At 49.4% G+C, this 12741-nt stretch overlaps 1 long non-coding RNA gene across 1 annotated transcript; it reads right to left on the reverse strand.

Annotated features, from left to right (window-relative positions):
- Positions 1 to 4975: 4975 nt before the first annotated feature.
- LOC117446034 (uncharacterized) lies at positions 4976 to 6373 on the reverse strand. Its single transcript, XR_004552071.2, has 3 exons — positions 6296 to 6373; positions 5591 to 5696; positions 4976 to 5377 (listed from the first exon to the last, which is right to left on the reverse strand). It is a non-coding gene; the product is annotated as an uncharacterized lncRNA (long non-coding RNA).
- Positions 6374 to 12741: the final 6368 nt, after the last annotated feature.

The following is a 12741-nucleotide window of genomic DNA, read 5'->3' on the forward strand; positions in this document are numbered from 1 at the left end:
GTGTCTTCTGCCATCCTTTACTCCTGGGAATGGACGCTCACATTACCTTTAAGGGCAGCCGACATAAACGAATGCCGTGCTTCCATGAGCGTCAAATCCCGACGCAGATGGGAATACATTGCAATCAGTTGAAAGCTATTTGCGTCTCTTTATGACGCTGAAGGAGCCTAGGAGCGTCACAATTGGACGCCACGGACACTGACCAAACGTCGCTATTGTACGCTTAGGGAGTGAGAGTGTGTTGGTGTGGGGGGGGATCTGTGTGTGTGTGAGATCAATGTGTGATCTGTGTGTGGGGGGGATCTGTGTGTGTGTGAGATCAATGTGTGATCTGTGTGTGGGGGGGGGGGATCTGTGTGTGTGTCTGTGATCTGTGTGTGTGGGGTCTGAATAAATATATTTTGTAATCATGTATATATATTTTTTCTCAGGTACCTGGCAACCGGTGACTCGTACAGGACCATATCATTCAGCTATCGGGTCGGGCATGCAACAGTGGCTGTCATTGTCAGGGAGGTTGCGGGTGCCATCTGGACCGCCCTGGTCGAGGAGACCATGCCGGTACCACAGACCGAGGACTGGAGAGCCATCGCTGCTGGGTTCCAGGAGCGCTGGAACTTTCCAAATTGTGTTGGTGCCATAGATGGGAAGCACGTGGTGATCCAGGCTCCGGCAAATTCTGGGTCCCTGTACTTCAATTACAAGTCCACCCACTCCTTGGTACTACTGGCTGTCGTGGATGCTGAGTACCTCTTCAGGGTAGTGGATGTCGGAGGCTTTGGAAAGAGCAGCGACAGTGGAAGCCTGAGGAATTCCGCTTTTGGAGAGGGCCTCAGAGATGGCAGTCTGCAGCTACCACCTGACCCTCATCCCAGGAGCAGAGCGGCTCGGCCTTCTCCCCCATGTGTTCGTTGGAGATGAGGCTTTTCCGCTGCTGGACAACCTGCTGCGTCCGTTCCCTGGACGTCAGCTCACCCGTGAAAGGAGGCTGTTCAATTACCGACTCAGCCGGGCCAGGTTGGTTGTTGAATGTGCGTTTGGCATCCTCTCATCCCAGTGGAGAATGTTCCGGCGTGTCATCACCACCAGCCCGGAGGTAACAGAGTTGTGTGTGAAGGCCGCCTGTGTGTTGCACAACTTCCTCCGCAGGAAAACGATAGGAAGACCATCATGCACACCTATCGCAGAGTCCACGGGTGAAGCTACTCCAACCCTGTGTGATGCACCGAGGATGGGCTCCAACAACGCCACACGCAGATCCATCCAACTGCGGGAGACCTTCTGCAGCTATCTGAATGAGGAGGGTGCAGTGTCATGGCAGCAGAACGTGGTGTAGGGTCACCATGGCTCCTCCAAACCAAAAGCTCTTTTAAGAGCTACCCATTTTCTTTAAAGAGCAAATATTCCAAATGAGCCATTTTTAAATCAACCATTCCTAATAAACATGTTTCCTGAATTGATATTATGATATGACTAATAACAACCTTTTTCCTTCAGTCCTGTTTTTAGTGATAAAAATTACAACAGGTTTTCAGCTGAAGAATTACAGAAGAAAGCACATTATATATCGACATACATGAAGCTTCTGGTATGTTGCAACTGACAAACCACATGAACAAGTCAAGACACAGTATAGCCATAACATACTTTAAATAACTTTTATTTAGTGTGAGTGAAGTGTGTGATGAGTGTAAAAACATGTCATGTGGATCAGTATCAGTATCAGTATGTAATTAATTAATGATTCAGGATCGCTGCCTCCAGGACCGCTGCCTCCAGGACCGCCTGTTGAATGGTCAGTCTGGCTGTGTTTATTCTGCTCATCATCCTCATGGTGGGCAAGAGACTCCTGAAGAAGAGCAGGTCGTCCTCCTCCTCCACCACTGGTGGTGGGGGTGGTGGTGGTGGCATTTCCAGCATTGGACCGACAGTGGAAAGCAGATTCTCCTCAAAGGGAGACATCTCCCTTCCCCTTCTCTTTTTCCCCCGGACTCTCGCCTGTGCTGGCTGGCTGGCTGGCTGGCTGGCTGGCTGACTGGCCGGCTGGCTGACTGGCTGGCTGGCTCGCTGGCTGACTAGCAGGCTGACTGGCACCTGGCTGACTTTCTATGCTATCATCCAAGCTCTCTTCCAGGCTGTCTTCCTCTTCCTCTTCCTCTTCTATGGATGGAGGCAGGGCTTGCCAGGGGAAATTGCTGGACGTCTCGCGGTCAAGCATGAATGGCTTTAAAAAGCTCATGATTGCCGCGAGACGCCAGGGCTTAGATCCCCCGGAAGACCCTGCCCCACTCCTTTTCCCTTCCTTCTCCAATAGCCGCTCCTTTCTGTATTTATCACTGAGGGCCTTCCATTTCTTTTTGCACACTTCCTCTAATAAAATGAAATGAAAGAATACAGTTAATTTCTTGAATTTAAGAAAATGATTCCTCTATTAATGAAAAACAAATCCCTTTATCACTGTCAATTGCATAAAAGGTTTTACATGTCACACTTTATCAGAAAAAGGTAAATTGCCAGGTAGCTTTGCACATAGGCCTACTAGGAATTTGACTTGATGTCATGGTGCATATATAAAAAACAAGAAATCTAATATAAAACACAAAATGTTTTACACCATAATAAAATACAGTTAAAGTGCAAAAAGATAAAAATTAAATAAAGCAGTAATTTACATGGAAATAGAATGCATTTTTGCATATATATATATATATATATATAACTAAGAAATGTGAAAGCAGAGTATGACATTGTGTGCATTAATGTAATGCAATATAGTCTATGATGTGGCAGAGGTAAAGTGTCAGCGGTGCGCTGTATCATGTATGAACATTTATGTGATTAATGTCTATGGTGCTATTTTATGCCAAATATAGTGGCTAATGGCTATGCTTGCTAGCTATGTTAACACTACGCAAACTGGATATAAAATCCCCAAACAGGCGAAAACCTACCAGTTTCACCCACTGTCTGCCACCTCCCTCCATGACTGGTTCCTCCGGTTTGTATCCCGGTATGTGAAGAGGGTCTAGTCATAAAGAACCGGGTGATTCGCTACGGCGATTATCAATTTCTCCTCCATCTTTTTTTGAAATATAGAAATGAACGGCGGGATATCTCTCCCAGCTTAGACGCGGTTTGATTGGCTAGCGCTTCAGCTGTCAGATTTTGGGAAACGGGATTTGATTGGCTGGCGCTGGCTACTCCGGCGTCTCAGGCGACCAGAAGTTGAATGTTCAACTTCTGGTCGCCTGAGACGCCTCGCTCTGCTACCCACAATTCAGTTTGGCGAAAAAGTTCGGCGAAAAAGTTCGGCGAAAAAGCGCGGCTACGTGACGTCACCCCATTGAAAGTGAATGGGCAGAGTGGAGCAGATTGGAGCTTTTGACGCTGTAGTGTAGACGGGCCGTTACGTTGCGGCTGCGCCGCGCTGCGACCTCCTCCTGCGACCTCCTCCTGCGACCTAACACACCAGGCGCGTTTCAAAACGTTGCGGAAGCGGAGCGTCGTGTGTGCAGCCTCGCAGTTCTTCTTCTTTTTCTCTTTAATCACGAATCGCTTCCACTTGGAGCATATATCGCCACCTACTGTTGAGTTATTAAATGTTCATATTAAATCCTTGTCCTCAAACCAGTGCTTTTGAGGAATTTGAAGATCAGCTTGTTTGCTTCATTTCTTGATTTACTTTATATTGACTTGAAATCCATGTCCTTGACGTTGAGTTGTTCCAGTGCAGTTTTCAGAATGAGTCTTTGCCTTGTATATTCCGGGCAGCTACAAAATACATGATGTATTGTCTCTGGTTGTTGGCAACCATCACAATTGCCATTTGGATGTTTTCTAATCAGATGCATTGATGAGTTTAATCCAGAGTGTCCCAATTTTATCCTGCTGTTAATGCTCTGTTCTCTTCTACTACTCCCCCAAGTGCTTCCTGTTCCTACTTCCCTTTGTATCTGGTATAAATGTCTTCCTTTGATGTTAGCCTCGCAGTTGTTGTTGATTTTGGAATATTTCCTGGACATTGTACTTCTACAAGTAGTAGGCTACATAGTTAAATGTTTATGTTTGTGTCTGTTTAAAATCGTGTTTATTGTTGTTATTTCCTATGTTGTTGTGTTGTAGACTACAGGCACAGTTAATAATAATTGAAATATTCCAGTTATAAACGACATGAATCAAAGATGTGTTGCTGTATTTTAGTGGTAAAAAAATATGCATTCATCATAATTATTCTATATATATATAATTTACAGTGCCTGTAAACCGGAGGAGAACGCTGGCATGTATTCTCCTACTTGAAAGACTACGGGGGGATGGGGGGATGAGAAGGAGCCGGTTTTGGGTGCACCCCCTCAACCAGCAAAGGAGACAACAAGGTGATTTTCATCACCTCGTGGCTGAGCTGAGGCTGGACAGCCAACAACATCACCAATATTTTCGGATGAGTGCAGAGCAGATGGATGAACTGCTGTCCCTCCTGGGCCCTGAACTGACCAGACAATCCACACATTTCAGAGCTGCCATAGAACCCAAGCAGAGACTGGCTGTTGCACTTAGGTAAAATGCACATTTCACAGACAATAAATCACTGACCACAAATTTAATAAACATTTTATTTTTAACAATTTCACCCCAAACAACATTTTTAAACAGAAACATCAAATGTAAAGAATCAACACAAAAAAAGTAACTATTTACAGTAAAAAAACAATGAACTCAATTGCTCAACTACAATTGTTCGTAAAAAGACTCCTGCCATGCTGAGCTACTGCTGGAGGACAGCATGTCTGATGGCCTTGTAGGTGTTGATTGGGCGCGTGGGGGTTGGGGTACACTTGGTCGAAAGGCTACTGGCCTGGAGGTGTGAATGGAATGTTGAGTGGCGGGGGGATGGTCAATGGGCTGCCAATGTTGCTGGTGTTGGGTGTCTCTTTCCAAGTTGTGGAAGGTGTTTAAAATACAGATGTTTGCCTGATGTTTTCTGTCTTTGTCCAGTCTTTGCAACATGGGCACAAGACTGAGAGCAAAGTAGTATGACTCCTCTAATTCTGAGTCTGGCATGTGTGGTGCAGTTGGAGGTTCCTGCAGTAGAGATATCAGCTGCTCTCCAAGGTCTGTGCTCTGTGGCCTCCTCCTTGTGTCCCGTGTGGAACGCTGGGCCGCTGCTGGTGTGGAAATGGGATCCCTGGGGCTACGGGACCTAGAGGGCCTTTGCCTCTCTGCAGAGGTTGTGGGTACCAGAGGTGGTGGGGCTGTAGGTGGTGGGGCTGGAGATCCACATGCTGTCCTGGCATGTTCCTCTGTTTCCAATGACAGGGGTGTAGATGCTCTCTCCATGTCTTCTACAGGGGAAGGATTGCTCAAGCTGCTTTTTGAACTATATGAAAAGAAACAACATGAAAACAATTAAAACCTTTTTTCTGGGGATTAATTTATGCAATAGGAACATATTTATGTAATTTAAAATAAAGTCTTTCATACCCTTTGCAATACATCATCACAAATTACAAAATTATATAAATTAAAATATGTGCATACATACCTCCTTTGCTGTACATAGGGCAAAAGGAAGGACATTAGGTCTGTATACTTCAAGCCCTTTTGCGTGCCGCCTGCAGATCCACTTGGGAGAGATTTCTTCCTGTTTTGAACAAAAGCATCCCGGAGTGACTTCCATCGTGCCTTGCAAATGTCGACTGAAACAAAGAATAGATTCAGATTAATAACATGATTTCACATATTTTTCTTTGCTTTTTTTTACCCTTCAGATACTTGGCTTCCAGGGACTATTGCCTAGGATGCGCTACTGTGTATGTAATACAATTTATAATAAATGGTTTTGTCTGACAAATGACTGCCAAATTATTCTTGTCTTTCCTCACAATTTATCTGACTATAAATGCAAGGTTTTCCACCACAGCATAAGCATACTGTATTTAAACATTATTGAGAGTATTTTGTGTAGTTGTTATAATAACACATGAATAAAAAGAAATTATAATACAAAAATATAATATCATTATAAAGAGTTAAACACAACTGTATTGATCCCTGGGCGAAATTCACAAGATAAAGTATAGTTAAAAAAACAATATTTATAAAAATATAAATACAAAATAATAATAATATAATAATATTATAATCTTGATATAGGAAATAAGATCTTACTTTATTGTGAAATGCAAGTTTACTGAACAGTTTTTTAACGACTTTCACAAGATGTTAACTACTGAATGACTCTGTACTGTACCTACAAGTATTAATTAACTTTAAAACATTAATATGTAGTTGTTACCTTCCACTCCACAAACTGCAGCGACTAAAAACCAGGCCTTGTCCTTTCTGATGTTGTCCTTGTAAAAAGCATTGGTTACATCGTATAAAATTGTGTTTCTCCACTTCCATTATGAACACCTCGTTGTCCATTGTGCGTATCATAGTGGAGGTGTTGTGATGAAGGAGGGGGGTCTGCTAAATTAGTATATATGCGGGATGGGCCTGGCCCGGATGCTCACCTTTCCACTTCCTGCGAGGGGGGGGGCTGCCTGCCCGACCTTACCTTACGGCTGTGCCGTGGCAAAAATAGGATTCATCCTAATTTTAGAGAAGCGCTGCGCCGAGCCGCTTCTGGGACGCATCTGAGCCATAACGCGGCGCGTGTGGTGGAATAGCACCCATTGACTAGAGTGGCCGCGATCCTTACGACCGCTGCACGCGGGCCGTAACGCGGCGCAGCCGTAACGCGGTGCAGACGCTCCTGGTGCGTTTAGGGGGGTGAACAGTCGGAGCTACGGGTCGTTAAACGCGTCCTCCAGGAGCTTGCGCCGGCCTGTGCGCTGTGCAGAGCCTCGACAGACAGGTTTGTGTCAGCTTGTTGCTGGTGATGGCTGTGTTCCACACCCTCTCCCAGCCAAGTGGTCCTGATTACCGTCTTATTGTTTGTGGCTTAGACTTTCTGGTGACGACAGTGTTCCCGCTTCCTCTCCCCATAAAGTTTGCCCTTATGCCTTTTGAAAGTTCTGCTTGTGGCGTTGTGCCCGAGCTATCATTAGCATTTGAGTCCCAGCTTTGGCTGCGTCCCTCATTCAATTTAGTATGGAAGCCCAGAGGGTCATACTTTAAACCCGTTTTTTCGTTTAGATGCAGAAAGTAAGGTAAGTACTTTTGCGGGCTGTTCTCTTTCTTAAAGCTAATTATCTGGTCTTAACATTGTGGTTCTGACTTGGTTGCTTGATTGTTAGCAGCAGCCGCTTGGCTAACACCTTGCATGTACGGTTAGGGCTTCATTATTTAACTCAGCCGGTGAGGGCAGTGCTCTCGCTGCCGCTCCGGTAAACGCATGGTAATGGTTGCAGTAGCGCTATATCGTTGTATTTACTGCTTCCTAGTAACCTAGCCTCTTAGCACTAGAACGATATGCGAGAAACAATCTTCACTGTGTGTGCCGTGTGCTCTGCAATGTAATGGCCATTAAGGAGGATTTCATCCTCCCAATATTATATTGTCTAGTGGGCAGCCGTTGGCTGACACTTTTAGGCACCGGCCACAGTTACTATTGTAACTAAGGTTCTAAGCCGTAAGTACTGGCCATAATTACTACTGTAACTATGGTTCCAAGCTGTGTAAGTACTGGCCATAGTTAGTACTGTAACTACGGGGTTAAGCCGTAAGTACTGGCCATAGTTACTACTGTAACTACGGTTCCAAGCCGTGCAAGTACTGGCCATAGGCAATACCGTAACTACGGCTCTATGCTGTGTAAGTACTGGCCATAGTTACTACTGTAACTACGGTCTAAACCATGTAAGTACTGGCCATAGTTACTACTGTAACTACGGTTCCAAGCCGTGCAAGTACTGGCCAGAGTTACTACTGTAACTACGGCTCTATGCTGTGTAAGTACTGGCCATAGTTACTACTGTAACTACGGTTCCAAGCCGTGCAAGTACTGGCCAGAGTTACGACTGTAACTACGGTCTAAGCCGTGTAAGTACTGGCCATAGTTACTACTGTAACTACGGTTAGATGCCGTGTGAGCCCTGGCCATGGTTACTGCTGTAACTACGGCTCTGTGCTATTCTCTTCTTTAGAAGCTAGTTATCTGGTCTTAAACATGTGTGTTATTTGACTTGATCTCGCTTGATCGTTAGCAGCAGCCGCTCGGCTAACGTCTTGCGTATACTGTTAAGCTTCTTTATTTTACCCAGCTAGGTGAAGGCAGTGCTCTCCCTCTACCGGTAATGCGGATGTAGCTACATCCCTTTTTCTGTTCGGCGAGTAGTAGAACCGCTCTACTCTTCCCGTTCAGCAGGTAGCTGGTGAAGGCTGTGTTCCCGCACCCGCTCCCGGTTACGCTGCATCTGGCGTTCGACTCTAACTTAACTAGTGAAGGCAGTTCTCGCCCCCGCTCCTGGTAGACGCCAAACTGCCTTGTTTTTCTGTTAAGCAGGTAGCTGGTGAAGGCTGTGTTCCCGCACCCGCTCCCGGTTACGCTGCATCTGGCATTCGTCTCTAACTCGACCAGTGAAGGCAGTGTTCTCGCCCCCGCTCCTGGTAGACGCGGAACTGCCTTGTTTCTCCGTTAAGCAGGTAGCCGGTGAAGGCTGTGTTCCCGCACCCGCTCCCGGTTACGCTGCATCTGGCATTCGTCTTTAATTTAACCAGTGAAGGCAGTGTTCTCGCCCCCGCTCCTGGTAGACGCTAAACTGCCTTGTTTATTCCGTTAAGCAGGTAGCTGGTGAAGGCTGTGTTCCCGCACCCGCTCCCGGTTACGCTGCATCTGGCATTCGTCTTAATTTAACCAGTGAAGGCAGTGTTCTCGCCCCCACTCCTGGTAGACGCTAAAACTGCCTGGTTTCCGTTAAGCAGGTAGCTGGTGAAGGCTGTGTTCCCGCACCCGCTCCCGGTTACGCTGCATCTGGCACTCGCCTCTAGCTCAGCCAGTGAAGGCAGTGTTCTCGCCCCCCGCTCTTGGTAAACTGCCTTATTTACTAATCCAGCTAGGTGAAGGCAGTGATCTCGCTCCCGCTCCCTCTGCCGGTAACGTGGGTGTAATTACATCCCTATTTCTGTTGGGCGAGTAGCGGCACGGCTCTACTCTTTCTGTTAAGCAGGTAGCTGGTGAAGGCTGTGTTCCCGCACCCGCTCCCGGTTACGCTGCATCTGGCATTCGTCTTAATTTAACCAGTGAAGGCAGTGTTCTCGCCCCCACTCCTGGTAGACGCTAAACTGCCTGGTTTCCGTTAAGCAGGTAGCGGGTGAAGGCTGTGTTCCTGCACCCGCTCCCGGTTATGCTGCATCTGGCATTCGTCTCTAACTCAGCCGGCAGTGTTCTCGCCCCCGCTCCTGGTAGACGCTGAACTGCCGTGTTTATTAATCCAGCCAGGTGAAGGCAGCGCTCTCGCTCCCGCTCCCTCTGCCGGTAACGTGGGTGTAATTACATCCCTCTTTCTGTTCGGCGAGTAGCAGCAACGCTCTACTCTTTCCATTAAGCAGGTAGCTGGTGAAGGCTGTGTTCCCGCACCCGCTCCCGGCTACGCTGCATCTGGGTACCTACAGAATGGTTCATTCATGTAGCGCCTGTATGGCTTCTCTTGAGCCCGAGGACGGCCACGACCGCTGCCCCTCCTGCCTCGGCCGCTTCTGGCGGTCAGTGGGGACGAAATTCGAGCATCTGAGGGAGGTTCTCACGGTAAACGCACTGCATGAGCTGTAGCTGCATGCCTCGGTGCTCAGAGTGGCTCGAATCACTGAGGTGGAACGTCTGGCAGCAGCCAACAGACACCTCTCCTTGTCACATCCTCCTCCAGATCAATTAGGCCGTTCCCGGCGACTTGAGGGAGCGATGGCGATGTGTGCTCCCCCCAATAGAAGGACTAGAAACAGGCTGTCCTCTAAAGTGGATCGGCTAGCTGCCGATAGGGGCATGATGAAGTCGCCTCTTGGCCCTTCAGCCTGGGCCCGGTGTAGGGGCTGCTAGCGGGCCGCCTGTCCCCCCCCCCCCTCCTTCGGTTGGCGCCCCTCCTTCGGCTGACGCACCTCCTTCGGTTGACGGAGAGTCCTCCGTAGCGTACCAGTCGAGCCAGGGGAGCTGTTTAGATCAGCTGCCCTGGAGGCACTGGAGCGTGCCGCCCAAGCTAGGCAGACCAGGCAGCAGCACTCGGGTCCTCGCAGACCTGTGCCCACTCCCAGCAGGCCCAGGGGCCGCTCTAGCAGCCACACTCAGCCGCTGGATTACAGGGGTGGTCTGCAGAGGTCTTAGCGGCCCACTCAACCGCCTCCCAATGAATTTCGTGCCCCATGTCGCCCGCCTTCCAGGCGGCCTCGTGCCCCAGAGCCTTACCGGAACCCCCCAAGAGGCTCCAGGGTCCGGGGGGCTGGGCTCTGAAATCCCGGGGGTGGTCGGCGGCTGCTTTCCCAGCAGCAGCTCAGTTTCTGGGCAGTCTGTACTTCCGTCCCTCGGGTGGTTTTCACCTTAACCCAGGGGTACGGACCGCAGCTCCGGCCCCTAGCCTTCGGCTGGGTCTAATTGACAGTCGTCAGCGATCGGGCAGGGGCCATACCTCTGGGCCAAGAGTTGTCCGTCCTTTTGTCCAAGGACGCAATCAACCCAGTAAGACCCTCTGCTTAGCCAGGGGGTTCTGCTCGGCATACTTTATCGTGAGCAAGAAAGTCGGCGGATTTCGCCCGATCTTGGACCTCAGAGGAATCAACAGATTCCTGAAGGTGCTGCCATTCTATATGCTGACTACTGCATACGCACAGGTGGAGTGGTTCTCAACCGAGGGATGCCTACTTCCACGTGGGCCGGGCAAGAGGGTGCCTTATATTCAGTTCCTCCGGCCCTTGGGCAGACTGGCAGCTGCCTCGGCCGCTGGGCCCTTATGCCCGCTGTCGTTGCGCCCCATGCAGATGTGGCTGAACAGCCTTCACTTGGACGCCAAGTGGCTCAGGCACAGTGAAGTCAGGGTGTCGCAGCATTGCTCCACTCTCCGTCACGCTGGAGGGGCAGGGCCTATCTCCTGGTAGGCGTGCCCATGGGCGCCATCCCATCCCGCCAGGAGACCATCACCATAGGTGCATGTCTCTCAGGGTGGGGTGCAGTGCGGCAGGGCAGGACCGTTCAGGGTCAGCGGTCTGCCCAGCAGAGTGCACGCCGGGTCAACGTGCTAGAGCTTCGGGCCGTGCAGGTTGCACTCACGCACTTTCTACCCCAACTGGGGGGCGAGAATGTGCGTGTTCCTTGGGGACAGCATGTACATTGTTACTTAGACAACAGTCCCTTCTAGATAGTGGACATTCTCACTCCACTCTGAATTTATGTGGCTGCGATTCTGCCCGACATGTTCGGGTCGACGGCGCCACGGCGGGGTGCCACAGGTCGGTGTCCCTCTTTATGAGAGGGGCTGCCCTATCATCTCCTCCCTTCGAGCCCCTGGCCCGGGTGGGGCTTAGGTGGCTGCCCACGAAGGCAACATTTCTGCTTGCCATAGCCTCAGGGAAGAGAGTCGGGGAGTTGGATGTCCTCTCCATAAACAATACATGCCCGAGGTGAGACTCTCAGGCGTTGCCCTTTGGGCAAATGTGGCATTCCCGCCCGGGGTCCTTCCACAAACTCACTTCAATCAGCCTGCCCAGCTAGCACGCTTGACATTCAGGAGTACGGCACATCGAAGTTGCTGTGCCCTGGGGGTGCCCAAAGGGCGTATATCAAGGCTACTGCCTGTATACGGCAGGAGGAGCAACTCTTGAGTTTGCCCTGGCGGCACTAAAGGAGGTTAGGCCCTCTAACCAGTGGCTGCCCCACTGGGTTGTCGATACCATCTCACAGGCTTATGGGGCCAGTGGCCACCCCCTGCCATCAGGCTGAGATGCCACTCTACAAGGAGCATCTCAACATATTGGGCTGCCCTGAGAGGGGTGCCCCTGGAGACCATCTGCGCCGCGGCCTCGTGGGCGTCTTCTGGCACATTCTCCAGTTGTCATTAGGTCAATGTCGCCACTCCCCATTCTTTGGGCGTGGTCTTTTTGCCGAGCTCCGCTGCTTCCAGTGGTGAGCAAGGGCTTGGATTCTTCATGACATTGTTGGTATAAGTCATCCAGTGCTAAAGCACCGCCTCTGGCGGTCAGTAGGGACGAAATAGAACGATAGTTACGGCTGTAACTACGGTTCTATGAGTCCCGGATGACCGCCAGAGTTCCCTGTCACTCAGAATTCTTGTGTGCTCGCGAGAAGATTCGGGGAACAGATCCTCTGACAATACCGGCTGATATAGCCGGTGTCACGTGGGTCACAGGTGACTTTGTTGTTATTGGTACTCGAGCTGCGCATGCGCGGGATGGACATATCCAGTGCTAAAGCACCGCCTCTGGCGGTCATCCGGGACTCATAGAACCGTAGTTACAGCCGTAACTATCGATTTCGATGGAACTTTAACTCGTCAAAGACAGAAAACAAAGTCCGGGCAGACTCGGGGATATTAGCATTTGTATAGCCAAAGCCTTCTTGTTCCTTATTGGTTGACCTAGTTGAAGGATGATTAGCACAATCCACGATTCTTTTTCACAGACCCTCTTCCGCATATATCTACGTACATGTTACGCTTACACACACGTGTCGATTGTCATGGTCAGATTCCCTGCACTACATTGACCGACACTTGACATTGTTCGTTTTTATAGGGAGCTTTAATTTTCATCCACTTCCCCATAGTATCTTTGTACCTCAATAACTTCAGAGAA

Source organism: Pseudochaenichthys georgianus, chromosome 4, assembly GCF_902827115.2.
Source record: "Pseudochaenichthys georgianus chromosome 4, fPseGeo1.2, whole genome shotgun sequence".
Lineage (NCBI taxonomy): Eukaryota > Metazoa > Chordata > Actinopteri > Perciformes > Channichthyidae > Pseudochaenichthys > Pseudochaenichthys georgianus.